Source organism: Balaenoptera ricei, chromosome 8, assembly GCF_028023285.1.
Source record: "Balaenoptera ricei isolate mBalRic1 chromosome 8, mBalRic1.hap2, whole genome shotgun sequence".
Taxonomy (NCBI): Eukaryota; Metazoa; Chordata; class Mammalia; order Artiodactyla; family Balaenopteridae; genus Balaenoptera; species Balaenoptera ricei.
This window is the reverse complement of record NC_082646.1, coordinates 111,526,214-111,542,121: the sequence shown is the minus strand read 5'-3', so window position 1 is coordinate 111,542,121 and position 15,908 is coordinate 111,526,214. Positions and strand designations below refer to the sequence as shown.

The 15,908-nt window shown below is 48.9% G+C and overlaps 1 protein-coding gene across 10 annotated transcripts in view; it reads left to right on the top strand.

Annotated features, from left to right (window-relative positions):
• The window catches only part of SHANK2 (SH3 and multiple ankyrin repeat domains 2), a 552,759-nt gene that overhangs the window by 114,210 nt on the left and 422,641 nt on the right, over positions 1–15,908 (top strand). The window lies entirely within an intron of this gene.

The following is a 15,908-nucleotide window of genomic DNA, read 5'->3' as shown; positions in this document are numbered from 1 at the left end:
TGGTGGTGATGGATGGCGTCGTCGTGAGAGCAGATGCAGGGGAACCTCGGGGACCCGAGAAGGAGAAAGACGGAAGCAGCGTGTTATCCACTATCCTCAGAACTGGGATAGACTGGACCCGGGACCAGTGACCTGTGGAGGAGGTGGCGTGGGGTGAAATGAACGCCGGGATTTCCTGAACTATCCCCGAGACCACAGCCTCTGGGCTCACTGATCAGGAAGAACCAACTCTGAGAAAAGAAACGGAAACCTGTTTTCCCCTGAAATCCGTGTAAACTGGCACCCGACAAAGCACAGAATTAAGGGCAGGTGTTCCAGCAAAGGCTGAGACCAGGCTCCGACCCCATCCGATCGGGGATCAGGAACAGGACGCCCGCCTCCCAGGCAGACGGTTCTTTTACAGGACTTTCCCGGATCTCACCCAATAATTAACAGTAATCAGAAGGTTTTGGTTGGATTCTTTTTTTTTTTTTTTTTGGGGGGGGGTGGTGGTCTGGGCAGATCAATTATAAATTATTATTTATTTTCAGTTTTAACATTTAAAGCAGAATTATTGAACAACTGTCACATAGTGGTTGCCAAATGGTAATTTTCTACATCAGTTTTATGTCTTATAGCTAATATTCTCTGTAAGGCAGAACTTTCCCTCCCCCCACCCCACTCCCATATTTTTGAAATTAAACTTTAATTTTTAGAGTAGTTTTAGGTTTACAGAAAATTGAATGGCAAGAGTAGGGGTGTCCCGTATAACCAGCCACCCCCCAGGCTCCCCCGCTACTGACATCTTGCATAAGCGTGGCCATTTTTACACTGATGAGCCTATATTGATACATTATTATTAACTCAAGTCCACTTTTTTTTTCAGTTGGGGTATAGTCGTTTTACAGTGTTGTGTTAGTTTCTACTGTACAGCGAAGTGAAGCAGAGTTCCCTGTGCTATACAGCAGGTTTTCATTATTTATCTGTTTTATACATATTAGTGTATATATGTCCATCCCAATCTCCCAATTCATCCCACCCCCCCTTTACCCCCTTGGTGTCCATACGTTTGTTCTCTACATCTGTGTCTCTATTTCTGCCCTGCAAACCAGTTCATCTGTACCATTTTTCTAGATTCCACAAATATGTGTTAATATATGATACTTGTTTTTCTGACCTAGGGACTGTCGTACAGAGTGAAGTAATTCAGAAAGTGAAATCAAGTCCACTTTTACATTAGTGTTCACTCAGTGCTGTACATTCCGTGGGTTTAGACAAATGTATAAGGACATATATCCACCACAGGCAGGCTAGTTTTCCTGCCCTAAAAATCCTACGTGCTCTGCCTCTTCATCCCTCCCTCCCACTAACCCCCGGCAGCCACTGATCTTTTTACTGTCTTCATAGTTTTTTCCAGAATGTCATATGGTTGGAACCATATAGTGTGTGGTCTTTTCAGATTGCCTTCTTTCACTTACAAATATGCATTTCTGTTTCCTCCCTGATTTTCATGGTTTGATAGCTCATTTTTTTATATTGAAGTGTAGTTGATTTACAGTGTTGTGCCAGTCTCTGCTGTACAGCAAAGTGATTCAGTTATACACATAGAGACTTTCTTTTTTTATATTCTTTTCCATGATGGTTTATCCCAGGAGGTTGGATATAGTTCCCTGTGCTCTACAGTAGGACCTTGTTGTCTATCCATCCTGTATATAATAGTTTACGTCTGCTAATCCCATACTCCCAATCCTTCCCTCCCTCATTTCTTTCTAGTTCCAAAGAATATTCCATTGTGTGGATGGACCACAGTTTATTTATCCATCCACCTACTGAGGTGCATCTTGGTGGCTTCCAAATTTTGGTGATTATGCTTAAAGTTGCTCTAAACCTCCGTGCAGGTTTCTGTGTGGACAAAATTGACAGTGATCAAACATGGTGGGTTTTTTCTTTAAGACAAAAGAATATTTACAGCAAGCAAAAAGGGTGAAGGATGTAGCGAATACGGAAAGTTCTGAGCCGGAAGCTGAGTGTGGACCTGAGATTCTGTTGCAGGTCAGCGCCTCGTCCAGCATCACTGCTCCACTCTCCACACCTAGAGGATTTTCACGCACATCCCCAGCTGAGAAGCAGACTGTCCTGGTTGAGAGGCAGGAAAAATGGGGACCAAGGGCAACACGTGACATGAGAAAAGCAAACAATGGGGTGGACATTCTTGGAAATAAACTAAGTCATGGGCGGTTCCCCGGACAAGGGCGTATAGTGACCCAGTTACAAACGGAGAAAATATCAGGAGAGGATGTAACACAGGTTCCACCGAGAGGCCAGCGCCTGACGTCGGGGGGACAAGCACACAACTTCCCTTTCGCCTCCGTCCGCTCCACAGGGTGACGGTCCCCGCAGGGTGGGGACGTGTGAGCGTCAGGTGAGTAGCATGTGAAGTGTTCCCGTGCGGAGCGGCCCATGCCCGGTGGGGTCTCCAGAATGTGCCTCTCATGTCAGTCGCGCAATGGAAACTCAGTACATGTTGTTTTCTCCTGGCTGTGGACCCAGAGGGAGGAAAACGGGGTTGATTTGGTGGCCACCCCCAGGTGATAGGTGGTGTGACCAACTTGTCCCAGTTTTCCAGGGACAGCTCTGGTTTTCACACTGAGGGTCCCCCTCTGGGAAACCCCTTGGTTCCGGACACGCTGGCACCCTAGGCCCGTCACCTGAGAAGTGATGGGGGGCGCTTAATAGTGACAGCCGAGGTTAAACAAGAACCTTCTGGGGCCCGATGATGTGCACAGGGCGTGGAGGCCTGTCTCCCTCTGACCTCAGGCTCCCACGAAGCAGGGCGTCTGCGAGGCCAGCATCCCTGGAGGAGCGGGGGCTCTGAGAGCGGAGGCGGGGGGCCAGGTCACCTCGAGGGAGGCTTGCTTGCCCTTGCTTGCCAGGCTCTCACCCGGGGTGGAAGGGAGGCGGGGTCGGCTGTGGGCTCCCTTCTCCCGTGCTGTGGCTGCTGGGACATGGCCGAGGCGGACACAGAGGGTCCGGGACTGGAGAGCCTGCGGTCACCAAGCTCCTGGATGGAGTCGCCTGCTGCAGTGCCAGGCCGGCCCAAGGCGGGAAGAGCCGCCCCCATCCCCATTATTCCAGACACTGCCCTGTTGTCCTTAGCGGCTCTGCCAGCCCCAGGCTGTGCCTGTGTCCTAGCAGCTCCACCCTGAGTTCTGTGACTTTCTTAAAAGCCACCTGGCAATCGGCAGAATCTGGCCGAGAACCAGACTTCGCGTCCCGAGCAGAGAGCTGAAAGCAGCTTCCTTCCTAAGTGCAGGAAGTGCGATGATGCACTCGGGCTGTGTGGTTCTCAGGCGCCCCTGGGCTGAGCTCGGGAACCCGGGTGGGGCGAAGCATCACTTCTGGACTGAGGGACGCACAGAAGATAATTAAATCCTGGAGGAATGACCTGTCAATTAAAGCAAAGCAGCCCGTGTTATTCCGACCTTCTAGTACCTGTTCTGATGGAGATTTGGTCAGGTAACGATGCCAGTGGCAGAAAGAAGAAATAGACTCGTCTGCCAGGCTCATCTCCTGTCTCGGCTGGAACCTCTGGGACGAGATGGATGGTGTTTCGAGCCCTGAAAGGGAAGTAAAACTCACAGCTCGAGCAAAACTTCGGGCTTCTGTTTTGCACTGTCTTCCCAAACTTGAAAGAAGCCCAGGCACAACAAAGGCAGGGCTGTAATAAAGCTAGAAACGTCTCTCAGCCCTGGAAGCGTGTCGATGAGAAGTAGAAATTGAATACGCGTTGATGGAGCTGTTTCTGCAGAGCCCCTGTGCTGAGTCAGGGCCTCGTTTCTGAGATCCAGTGACCGTCAGCTTCCAGGCGGTGGCAGTCCAGCGGTTCATCATCCAGGCCGAGATGTGCAAGCTCCTCCCACACGCCCCTGCGGCCGGGCTCCCGGGAGCCCCAGCCCAGCTCCCACGCGGCCCAGCTAGAAGGTTTCTCGGACACTGGATTGCTGTCTACTGATGGTGTTCCTTTGGTCCATATCCTACAGTCTCATCGTAGCCCCTGAGCGAGTCCCTGTGTGAAATTCCCCAGGAATAGCACCTCGGGGACACAGCCCTGGGACCTCGTAAACATCGGTGTGCAGGGGGTCCAAGACGCACAGAGTACCCAGTGCCGATGGAGTTAGCTTGAGGGCTGCCGAGCCAATGACCCCGAAGACGTCTGGGTGCATTGGGCTTGTTGGGTGCAGTTTCTGGTACAGAGAGACCTGTTTTTAAGTGAGAGCTCCAAACAGCATATTCGATTATTGACGACTTTTTTTTTTATTTGTAACCTGCCATGTTTCAGAAAGGATTATAGGTGACTCGTACAGGTGCGTGTGGTGCAGGAAGATGCAGTGCATTAACTAAGAACTTGAGGTAGTAGGGAAAAGGGCGGTGATGTGTGGCGGCAGAGATGGGGCCCCCGGGCGTGAGCCTTGGCTTTGGGGACGGTGCCAGAGCCGGCCGGAGGGGGAGGAGGACAGTCCGAGAACTCAGGTGACCCATGACAGGCACGCACAGCCTTGCGTAAGTGGTGTCCCCAGGGGGCCACGTGGAGACAGTCAGCAGCGGCATTTTTACATGAAATCGTTAGCTGAAACATGAACCTTGGGGTGGTTTTTTTTTTTCACAGCTCTTTTAAATGATTACAGCAGTTTTAGATTTACAGAATGTCTCCCCCTCTGTGCCCCACACCCATTTTTCCCCATCACCGTCTTACGTGAGTAGCGTATGTTCGTTGTGATTAATGAACCAACATTGATGTGTTATAATTAACTCACACCCATGCTTTCCTCACATTTCATTAGTAGTTACTGAATGTCCTTTTTCTGTGCCAGGATCCCTCATGACAGTTAGCCCTCCCGTCTCCGTAGGTCCCTCTTGGTTGTGACAGTTTCTAGGGCTTTCCTTGTTTTGGATGACCTTGGCAGTTTTGAGGAGAACTGGCCCGGTGTTTTGTAGCATGTCCCTCTGTTGAGGTTTGTCTCAAGTTTAGGTCACGATTAGACGGGGGTTGGGGGGTGGTATGTAGGTGTGGGAGGAGGGCTGCAGAGGTGGTTGCCCTTCTCATCACACCACATCAAGGGCACACTTCTCGCTGTGATGTGGGCCTTGCTCCCCTGGCTGAGGTGTGCTTGTCAGGCTTCCCCCTGTAGTTAACTCTTTTCCCCCCTATGTGGACTGTCCTCTTCGGAAGGAAGTCACGAAGCCCAGCCCGCACTTAAACATGAGCAGTCCCGTTCCACCTCCTGGAGGGCAGTGTAGCTCCATGAATTACTTGGAATTCTTCTGCAGAGGAAAGAACTCATTTATTTATGTAGTTATTTTTATCAGTGTGGACCCATGGATATTTAATTTGCACCTCGCGTTATAATACAGTACTACTTTACATATTTTGTTGTTCAGATGGCTCCAGCTTCGGCCATTGGGAGCTCTTTCATTTGGCTATTGTGTCTTTTTCTTTTTTTTAATAGAAGTGTTACTTCTTTTTTAAAAAAATATTTATTTATTATTTATTTATTTATTTATTTTGGCTGCGCCAGCTCTTTTTTTAAAAATAATTAATTAATTAATTAATTTATTTTTGGCTGTGTTGGGTCTTCGTTTCTGTGCGAGGGCTTTCTCTAGTTGCGGCAAGCGGGGGCCACTCTTCATCGCGGTGCGCGGGCCTCTCACTATCGCGGCCTCTCTTGTTGCGGAGCACAGGCTCCAGACGCACAGGCTCAGTAGTTGTGGCTCACGGGCCCAGTTGCTCCGTGGCATGTGGGATCTTCCCAGACCAGGGCTCGAACCCGTGTCCCCTGCATTGGCAGGCAGATTCTCAACCACTGCACCACCAGGGAAGCCCTGCACCGGCTCTTAGTTGCAGCACGGGGGATCCTCATTGCAGCATGTGGACTTCTTAGTTGCGGCATGCATGTGGGATCCAGTTCCCTGACCAGGGATCGAACCTGGGCCCCCGGCATTGGGAGCACGGAGTCTTACCCACCGGACCACCAGGGAAGTCCCACCTGTGTCCTTTTGACACATACCCATCCATGTGGATGACGATGATGATGATGATTTGACCACTTTCTTGCTTCCTGGCACCAGAAGGTGTTTCAGGCTCATTCTGTATGTTTCCTGCCCCAGTCCTAGAATCTGCCGTTCCTCCCAGGTGCCCTGGAAGAGCGGTCTTAGAAACCAAGCTCTGGATGCTGGGTGTGCTTATTGCCACTGGGGAGTAGTTCCTTCCGAGCTCTCTCAGAGGAAAGAACAAGGAGATACATGTGTGTACCAATCTATAAATGTTTCTGTGTGTAACCACCTGAATCTGTATTAAGCTAAACATGAGTTCATACTGACCTCCCCAATCCTAATCCATTGCCAGGGGGATCATTCTCTCCTCTCCTTGCTTTTGTGTAACCTCCCACGTAGACAGTGAGAAGCCTGGCTTCCGCTCTCTGCCATCTGTGTATTTAATTGCTCAATTCCAGGGCACCTGTAGAGTGGTTTCCAGATTGTTGACCTGCACCCCACAGTGGAAAGCAACTTTCTCAACTAGAGAACCGTGCTTGCATGAAGTTCTTTTTGCCTTTTGTCTTTCAGACTCTACTCATTCCCACAGTTACATAGGTCAGCACTTTATTCCCCCACCTCCTCCAGTGAGGCTGTTTCTAACGTTTTTAATACAATTAGACTCTTTTGTCACATTCTGCATTCTATCCGGGGATCCCACATCTCCTAAATGAACTTTTAAGCTTTATTTTAAAAATTTGCATACATTAAGCTTCACTCTTTGTGCTGCAGAGTTTATGATTTTGACAGATTTTTAATTCTTATATTCATCATTACAGTGTCATACAGAATAGTTTTGCAACTTTTTAAAAAAATCCCCTGTGCCTTTTACCTATTCAATCCTGCCCCTCTCTGGAGCCCCTGGCAACCACTGATCTGTTTACCATCTCCATAGTTTTAAGTTTTCCAGAATATCATATCATTGGAATTATACAGTGTGTAGCTTTTTCAGACTGGCTTCTTTCACTTAACAACATGCATTTAAGATTTAACCATATCTTTTCTATGACTTGATAGCACTTTCCTTTTTAATCACTAAATAATCCACTGTACAGATGTCCTGGTTTTGTTTATCTGTTCACCTACTGAAGGGCTTCTTGGTTGCTTTCAGCTTTTGGTGAATATGAACAAAACTGCTGCAAACACTTGTGTGTAGGTTGTGGTGTAGACATAAGTTTTCAAATCAGTTGTGTGAATACCAAGGAGCACAGTTGTTGGATCATATGGTAAAGCATTTTTTAGTTTTGAAAGAAACCTCCAGACTGTCTTCCTAAGTGGCTGTACCATTTTTGCCTTCCTACCAGCAATGATGATAGTTCTCTGTTGTTGCTGTGCGTCTTTGCCAGGAGTTGGGTTTGTCAGTGTTTTGGATTCTATCCATGCTAATAGGTGTGTAGTGGGATCTCATTGTTCTAGCCTTGAATGTTTACTTGCTCAAAATGTCCTATACTTTCCAAATTCTTGGTTTGATAGGTCCCATGTGTCTGCTTCAAACCACATTAGTACCTGTGTGTATGTGTGTGTGTGTGTGTGTGTGTGTGTGTTTGCCCAGGGCTTTAGTTGTAAGAAAATCATAGGCCACTGGGACTTCCCTGGTGGTGCAGTGGTTAAGAATCCGCCTGCCAACGCAGGGGACACGGGTTCAATCCCTGGTCCGGGAAGATCACACATGCCGCAGAGCAACTAAGGCCGTGCGTCACAATTACTGAGCCTGCGCTCTAGAACCCGTGAGCCACAACTACTGAAGCCTGCGCACCTAGAGCCCGTGCTCCACAACAAGAGAAGCCACCACAGTGAGAAGCCCGCGCACCACAACGAAGAGTAGCCCCCACTCGCCACAACTAGAGAAAGCCCGCGCGCAGCAGGAATGACCCAATGCAGCCAAAAATAAATAAATTAATTTAAAAACTAGTAATGCTTAAAAAAATAAAAAAAGAAAGAAAGAAAATCACACGCCATAGACTACTTCTCAGAGCCTGCCCTCCCTGATTTTGCTATTGGAAGGACAAAAATCACAACTTCTCACCCATGCCTTCTCCAAAACCTGATTGACAAATGGGACCGCATGGCCCTTTCCCCTCATGGTCCTCGCAGTCGACACCAACAAGCCCAGGACACCTGTCTGGGAGCAAGAACCATCCACTTTTTTAAAAAATTTTATTGAAGTATAGTTGACTTACAATGTTGTGTTAATTTTTGCTGTACAGCAAAGTGATTCAGTTATACCTGTATGTATATATATATATATATACCTTTTCATATTCTTTTCCATGGTGGTTTATCACAGGATGTTGAATATTGTTCCATGCGCTCTACAGCAGGACCTTGTGGTTTATCCATTCTCTATATGATATCGATAGTTTGCGTCTGCCGGTCCCAAACTCCCGATACTTCTGCCCGCACAGCCCCTCCCCCTTGGCAATCTCAAGTCTGAAGAACCATCCACTTTTAAACTGTTTGATCTCCAAGCAGTTGCTGTGTGCGTTCTACCTTCACAGGCCTAATTCTATCTGACGTAATTCTATCAGGGGAACGGAGAACCTGCATGCACGGCTTTCCTGGTGCTGTTGGAAATTCTGCTCGTCTGGGTCCAACAAGGCCAGATCTGCTAACTCTTATGAAACTAGCCAGATCACCTCTTGGTAACAGAGATTTTTTTTTTTTCTTTATAAATTTATTTATTTATTTATTTATTTTTGGCTGTGTTGGGTCTTCGTCTCTGTGCGAGGGCTTTCTCTAGTTGCGGCAAGTGGGGGCCACTCTTCATCGCGGTGCGCGGGCCTCTCACTGTCGCGGCCTCTCTTGTTGCGGAGCACAGGCTCCAGGCGCGCAGGCTCAGTAGTTGTGGCTCACGGGCCCAGTTGCTCCGCGGCATGTGGGATCCTCCTAGACCAGGGCTCGAACCCGTGTCCCCTGCATTGGCAGGCAGATTCTCAACCACTGCGCCACCAGGGAAGCCCGGTAACAGAGATTTTTGTCTGGAACACGAGGCCCTTGTTCTTTTCACCAAAAATCTCTTCACCTTGCCTCCATGCTTTTGTTCCTTATTGTCGAAGATTCCCTCACAGAAAAGAGATTTGTGCCTGTTTCTCCCTGTCAGTTTCTGACCACAAATCTCGGCCTCGTGAACCCATTCGGTACTGTCTGCTCTGCAGCACAGCTGAGCACCGAAGCCAGAGTCAGGGAGACCGTGAGGACGGATGGTCGGGACTGTTCTGTCTGTGGCAGGTAGCGGGAATGCAAGGATGGCTCCGCTGGCTTGTGGACCGACATGGGAGCCAGTCGCTGGAATGCTCGGGGGTGCTGACAGTTTGGGGGAAACCCACCATCGCCATCCACTCTGCTTAATGGCCTCAAAGGCCCGTAGGTCGTTTGGATGAGTCTCACGTGCTGGCCCGGGAGCTCTTCACGGGAAGGTGTCCTCCCTCGAGAGCGATGACTGTTCAGAGGAAGATAACTGAAAATATCATTCTCTTTCATGGTCAGGGGTGGGTTATTAATCAAATATTCTGGTGGATAAGGATCCCTATTTTAGCACACTGGAAGATTTTGTGATTTTGCATGATTCACTCATAACGAAATAATGAACACTGAGACACTGAGTGCAGATCAATGCCAGAGGTGCTGGTGTATCCAAACAGGTGCTGTCCATCCTGGTAAGTGGCTCCCATGCCCACAGCCACCCACCCACCCCACTGTCTGTGATAACAGGGCAGTGAGTTACCCCCTCCTGTGCACCCTGTGACCCCGAGCACTAGAGGTGGAGTGGGAGGCCGAGTTAGCGCACCTGGTTTTCACAGTCACGTGAGCATTTACGTGGACCAGACAGGTTGTGTGGTTGCTGTGGTCAGGTGACAGTAGGTGAGCTGGATGATCAGAGAACCTTAACCTACAAGACGTTTTGGACTCACCTTTGCCGTCCTTTCATCTCACAAAGAAGGCACAGATGATCCACTGGGGTAGAGCAGAAGACATCCAACGATCTATCTCCCCATTTAAAAACATTTTATCTATGTGTATTCTGTAATTTATTTAATATATGAGTGCCATAGGGCGTGTATTTTTTATTTAAGAATTTTATTAAGGTATAATCGACATACGATTAAAATTCAATTTTTGTTTTTTGTAAGGCTTTGTGGAAACATTTCACATACCATTAAATTCACCCATTTAAAGTGTGCAGTTCAGTGGTTTTTAAAAATATATTCACGGGGTTGTGCACCATCACCACTGTCTAATTTTAGACACTCTCATACATCAAAAAGAACCCCAGTACCACTAGCAGTGACCCCCCTTTTCCTCCAACTCCCCACACCCCCCAGCCCCTGGCACCCACTCATCTACTTCCTGTCTCTTTGGATTTGCCTGTTCTGGACACTTTGTAGAAATGGAATCACACAACATGTGCCCTTTTGTGTCTCGTTTCTTTCACTCAACGTAACGTTTTCAAGGTTCATCCATGTTGTAGCATGTGTCAGTGCTTTGCTCCTTTTGATGGCCGAGTAATATTCCACTGTATCTACTCCTTTTGTTTATCAGCTCATCAGTTGATGGACATTTGGAGTTGTTTCCACTTTTTGTCTGTTGTGACAATGCTGCTGTGATTAATCTTGTACAAGTTGTGTGGAATATGCTTTCCTGTCTCCTGGGTATATACCTGGCAGGGGGCAGGGAATTGCTGGGTCATATAGTAGCTCCATGTTCAACCTTTTGAGGGGCTGCCAGATAGTTTTCCAAAGAAGCTGCACCATTTTACATCCCACCAGCAGTGGATGAGAGTTCCAGTTTCTCCACATCCTCATCAACATTTACTATTATCTGTCTTTTTTATTATAACCATCTTAGTGAGTATAAAGTCATATCTCATTGTGGCTTTATTTGCATTTCCCTAATGACCAGTGATATTGATTGGTTATTCTTTTCATGTGCTTATTAGCCATTTGTATATCTTTGGGGACATGACTTCTTGATCCTTTGCCCATATTTTGATATTATTGCCCATATTTGTCTATTCTTGTTGAGTTATAAGAGTTCTTTATATATTCTGGGTACAGGTTCCTTATCAGATATATGATTTGCACATATTGTCTCCCAGTCTGTGGGTTGTCTTTCCACTTTCTTGATAGTGTACTTTGATGCAGAAAAGTTTTTAATTTTGGTAACGTCTAATTGATCTATTTTTTCTTTTGTTGCTTGTGCTTTGGGTCTCATATCTAAAAAAATTGCCTAACCCAAGGTCACAAGGATTTAATTCTGAGTTCTCGTCTATGAGTTTTATAGTTTTAGCTTTTCCATTTAGGTCTGTGATTCATTTTGATAAGTTTTCTATATGGTGTGAGGTAGAGCTCTGACTTCATTCCTTTGCATGTGGAAATCCAGTGGACCCAGCACCACTTGTTTAAAAGACTGTTCTTTTTCCCATGGTCATGTATGACTTATAAATAAAGGGATAAATCCGTATGGAGGACATAGCACCATTTTTCTTGGTTTGCTTGTTTATGGATCACATACGTGATAAAGTGGGAGAGCTGTGCTCTAGGTCCATGCATCTCAGACTTGATGTCTATGAGTTACCTGGCAATCTTGTTAAAAGTCCGTTCTGATTCTGTAGATCTAGAGTGGGACCAGAGATTTTGCGTTTCTAACCAGTTCCTGCTCATGCCCACGTGCTGCTACCCATGGAGCACATTTGGATTAGCAGGGGTTTAGAGCACAGGGTCTCAAACTCAGCTGCACGTTAAAAACCACTTTGGGAAGTTGTACGCATCCTAACACTCGGGTCCTGCACCACACCGATTCACTTAGTGTCTGGGGGGTGGGAGCACGTGATGTCACCGTGCAGTCAAGTCTGTGAAGCTGTCCTCTAGCAAAGTGCACCCCTTGGACCTCCAGTGTCACTCTCAGAGATGCAGATTCTCAGCCCTCCAGTCCTGTGGAAACATTTCTGGGAATGGAGCCAGTAGGCTTTGTATTAACCAGCTCTTTGGGTGATTCTCACACATGCCAAAGTCTGAGAACTGCTGTTCTAGGTAATGAGGAAGGAATCCCCGAATCCCACCTTTCCTCTTGCTGGTCCTTGGGAATTTTGAGGTGTGGCTGAGGTCCCTGTGGGGTTCAAGGCTTCTGTCAAAGTCACAGCTGAGCCCAGACTCGAACTTGAAGGTTCCGGCCCCAAGGCCAGGCTTTTCCCACCTGTGTCGTTTTGCATGAGGCAAGTGGGTACAGGGAATGGGGTGGGTGTAATCTCTCCATTAGGAATAATTCAGTAACGGGTCTTATATTCAGTAATGGGTTAATTATTTACAAAGATAAATTGAGTGTACTGTTTGCGCTCCCGCGGACAACCTTGAGATCAAATATTAATCTTGTGTTGTTCAACTAATTTTTAACCATCTGTGTGCATGTATGCATCTCTGTCTGTGTATCCATCTATCTACCCTTCCTTTACCCCTCCCTCCCTCCCTCTCTCCCTCCCTCTCTCTCCCTCCCTCCCTCCCTCCCTCTCTCTCCCTCCCTCCCTCACATCTACCCACCCACCCACCTATCTACCTGTCTGTGTATCCATCTGTTTTATAATAGCTCGAGGAGATATGCCTGGTTCCCCCCGCCCCGGAACAGCCACCAGCCCCAGCACAGGGCAGAGCACTTAGTAGGCCTGTGAATGCATATTTCATTTGGTCTCCATCCTAGGGGCACCAAGACCATCTCTTGCTGAGAAAAGAAAGAGTCACGAGGGGTTGTGCCTGTCCAGGGGGAGGGCGAAGGTGAGAATAAGCATTGGCTTCACAGTTTATTTTAGAAATCACTTTTATGATTGTAACATAATGAAGGCATTGCACAGGCTTTTAAAAATACAGGAAAAAAACCATAATGAAGAAAATAAAGCCCATCTCTAGCTGAATCCCCTGGAGAGACTCTGACTGTGGGCTGGGCACTGTTCCAGCATCAGACGTGACATTCGATCCTCACAGAGCCCCACGAAGTGCAGGTCCTGCTTTTACCCTGACCATATAGGTGTGGAAACTGAGGCCCAGAGAGTTTGGGACACCTGCTGGAGGCCACCCAGCCCTTCGGGAGCAGAGCTGGGCTGTGCTGGCTCTGCGGGAGGTCCTCACCAGGCTCTGGTCCCCGGGTCCTTCTGAGGCCCCCGGATGTGCCCCTGCACCCAGGCTGGTGCTGCAGGGGTCGGCGGCTGTCCTGTGCCTGCACAGTCTCCTGCCCAGGTCTCCCCCCACACCCAGACAGACCGCAAGCCGTGGAGCTGGCGCCCTGCTGCTGTGCTCGTAGGCGCCTCCCTCCTCGTGCCCACCCGAAAACCTTCCCTTCGAAGCACGACCTTGTCATTCCCGGAGCCAAAATGCCAGCAGGCAGTTTCTAGGTTGGAGGGAGTTCTGTCTTCAGAGTCATCTCCAAAGATGAGAGACCTCGGTCCCCTGTTGCGGTTATATTTGCGGAGGTTCCTGTGTATTTTTTTTAAAACTTAGAAAATTTCGAAACGCAAAACCAGAAAAATTTCCAAAGCACTATGGTGTCGGGGAACTGCCGTTCCCAGGTGCATTGGAGGAGGGATCCCATGTGACCTGGTTATACAGACAGTGCAGCAGCTGATTGACGGGCATCTTCTTGGTGGTCCCATCCGCCCATGTGGGGTCTCAATGGACGCCCCCTTCCTGAACCTTCCTGAACGTGAGGTCTAAGCTGGGGGCCCCCCTGACCTCGCCAGCGTGGGTCCTGGCCGGGTCTGAACGTGGCAGGTCTGCAGTGTCATTCAAGGAGGGTCTCTGGAACCCTCGAGATGCTGCCACGTGCCACTCCATGTCCCTGGATGGCGTCCACGGGCTGGAGGTCCCAGCTCGTACAGGAGACGCACAGCCACCGACGAGTGTCTAGTTCTCTCCACCTGCTTACGTGCCCAGCACTGTCTGCCCGGCCGGGCCACAGGGGTCTGTGATTTGGAATTTTACCATTTGCCAATGCCTCCCTCTGAGACAGTGCTCTCATTGTAAAATGACCTTGATGCCGTCAGCTATGAAAATAGTGCCGTATAAACAAAAAAAATTCTCCTTTGGACCGCCTAGCTTTTCCTTTGGCCACGTGCAGACAGCCAAATAAGAAAGAAAAACCCGATTCGTTTGGAAGGTTGACCTTGCCCTAGGTGCCGTCATCCCGAATGTGCGATGACCTCAAACTTAGAGCTGCTCTAAGAGACTTGACTTTGGAGGGTAGTTGCTGGCAGCTCCCGATGGCCCCGTCCTTTACGCCCCTCCCAGATCACCCCTCGCCCACCGCCCTCCTGCGATGTCTTTTCCCTGCAAGGAACCCAGACCCTTGATTGCTGCTGTCTCTCTCTGAGTGTGCTTCTCTCTGCACGTCTGCCGCGTTTCCACATCTCTGCCCCTGTTTCCCAGATGGTCTGGATTCCCAAACACCCCTCACCATGTCACGCTTTCCTTGCCTTGCGGATGTTTTCTGTGAGGGCACATTCCCACTGTCACCAGGGCCCCCTAGCTGTCCCAGAAAACTCCTATTTTTATTTGTCATTAATTGATTAATTAATTATATTATTTAGGCTGTGCCGGGTCTTCGTTGCAGCACGTGGGCTTCTCCAGTTGTGGCACGTGGGTTCTAGAGGGTGCGGGCTCAGTAGTTGCGGCATGCGAGCTCTTAGTTGCGGTATGTGGGATCTTAGTTTCCCGACCAGGGGTCGAACCCGGGCCCTCTGCATTGGGAGCGTGGAGTCTTAACCACTGGACTGCCAGGGAAGTCCCAAAACTCCTAATTTTCAAAAACCCCCGTGTGAGAAGGTGCCTCTCGTGGGTACGCAGCAGGGATGTGTCAGTGGCATTCGTGAGCATCATACCACTGCCCTTGGGAGAGAATGCATAAGTTGCACTTTACACATGCTCTAGGGTGTGTCTACCCGCTGCGGATGAGTTTCAAGGAGCGGGGTAAGCCCACGAGACTCACCACGAAAAATCAAGGTACAGAGGGATTCCAACGGTGAATTTTAAGAGCCCTCCAAACAATACCCATTTATGGATAAATAAATGTTGTAACTGAAAATAGATGGGAGTCGTCAATCTAGATTCGTGATGAAGTTGCCTTTTCTGGGGATGGATGGTGATGTGATGATGTGTCAGTGACAGGCGGTTAGAAGGGCATTCCACCCCATGGAAGATGCCCCAGTCCTTTGACTCTCAAAACGTGCTTGAGGACAGAACGATTCCTTATTAACTATTAGTGTTTTGGGCCACGGGAACCTGCATGTTGTCGTGTTACTCTTTGCACTTTTCTGTAACGTAAGAGCCTCTCAAATTAACCACATCGGAGTCATGCACTCTGCTTGGCGGTGGCGATGGCGGGCACCTGAGGGTCACTGAGGAGGGACGTATGATAACAGAGACTGACATGCTCGGCTGTGGCCACCTGCAGACTGGTCCACCTGCACAGGATGTGGGGACCCCTTCCTGATCCTCGTCGCCACAAAGGCGGGCTTCAGCCTTCGGTCCCCTGGGCTTCTGCCCCACTTCGTATGTTGGTCCTTCCTTGCGTTGGTCCGGTCCCATCATGATGACTGTCGGGGTCTCTCTGCTCTCCCAGATGGAGACCCCCGCAGGGCACGACCCTGTTTGTTTCCCTGCAGCTCAATCCCTGGCATCTACCAAGATATCCGTAGGTGCTGTGAAATTGAAATGAAGAAAGGTGGGCCTCTGCCTTTCCAGTCTTTAACTGCAGGCCTGACTGACCACTCCTCCTGCAGGGCAGCGTCGGCTGGGGCTGCGGGATTCTGTGTACCGAGGGCAGAGGCAGCCGGGGTGGCTTCTCGAACTCAGAGCCCA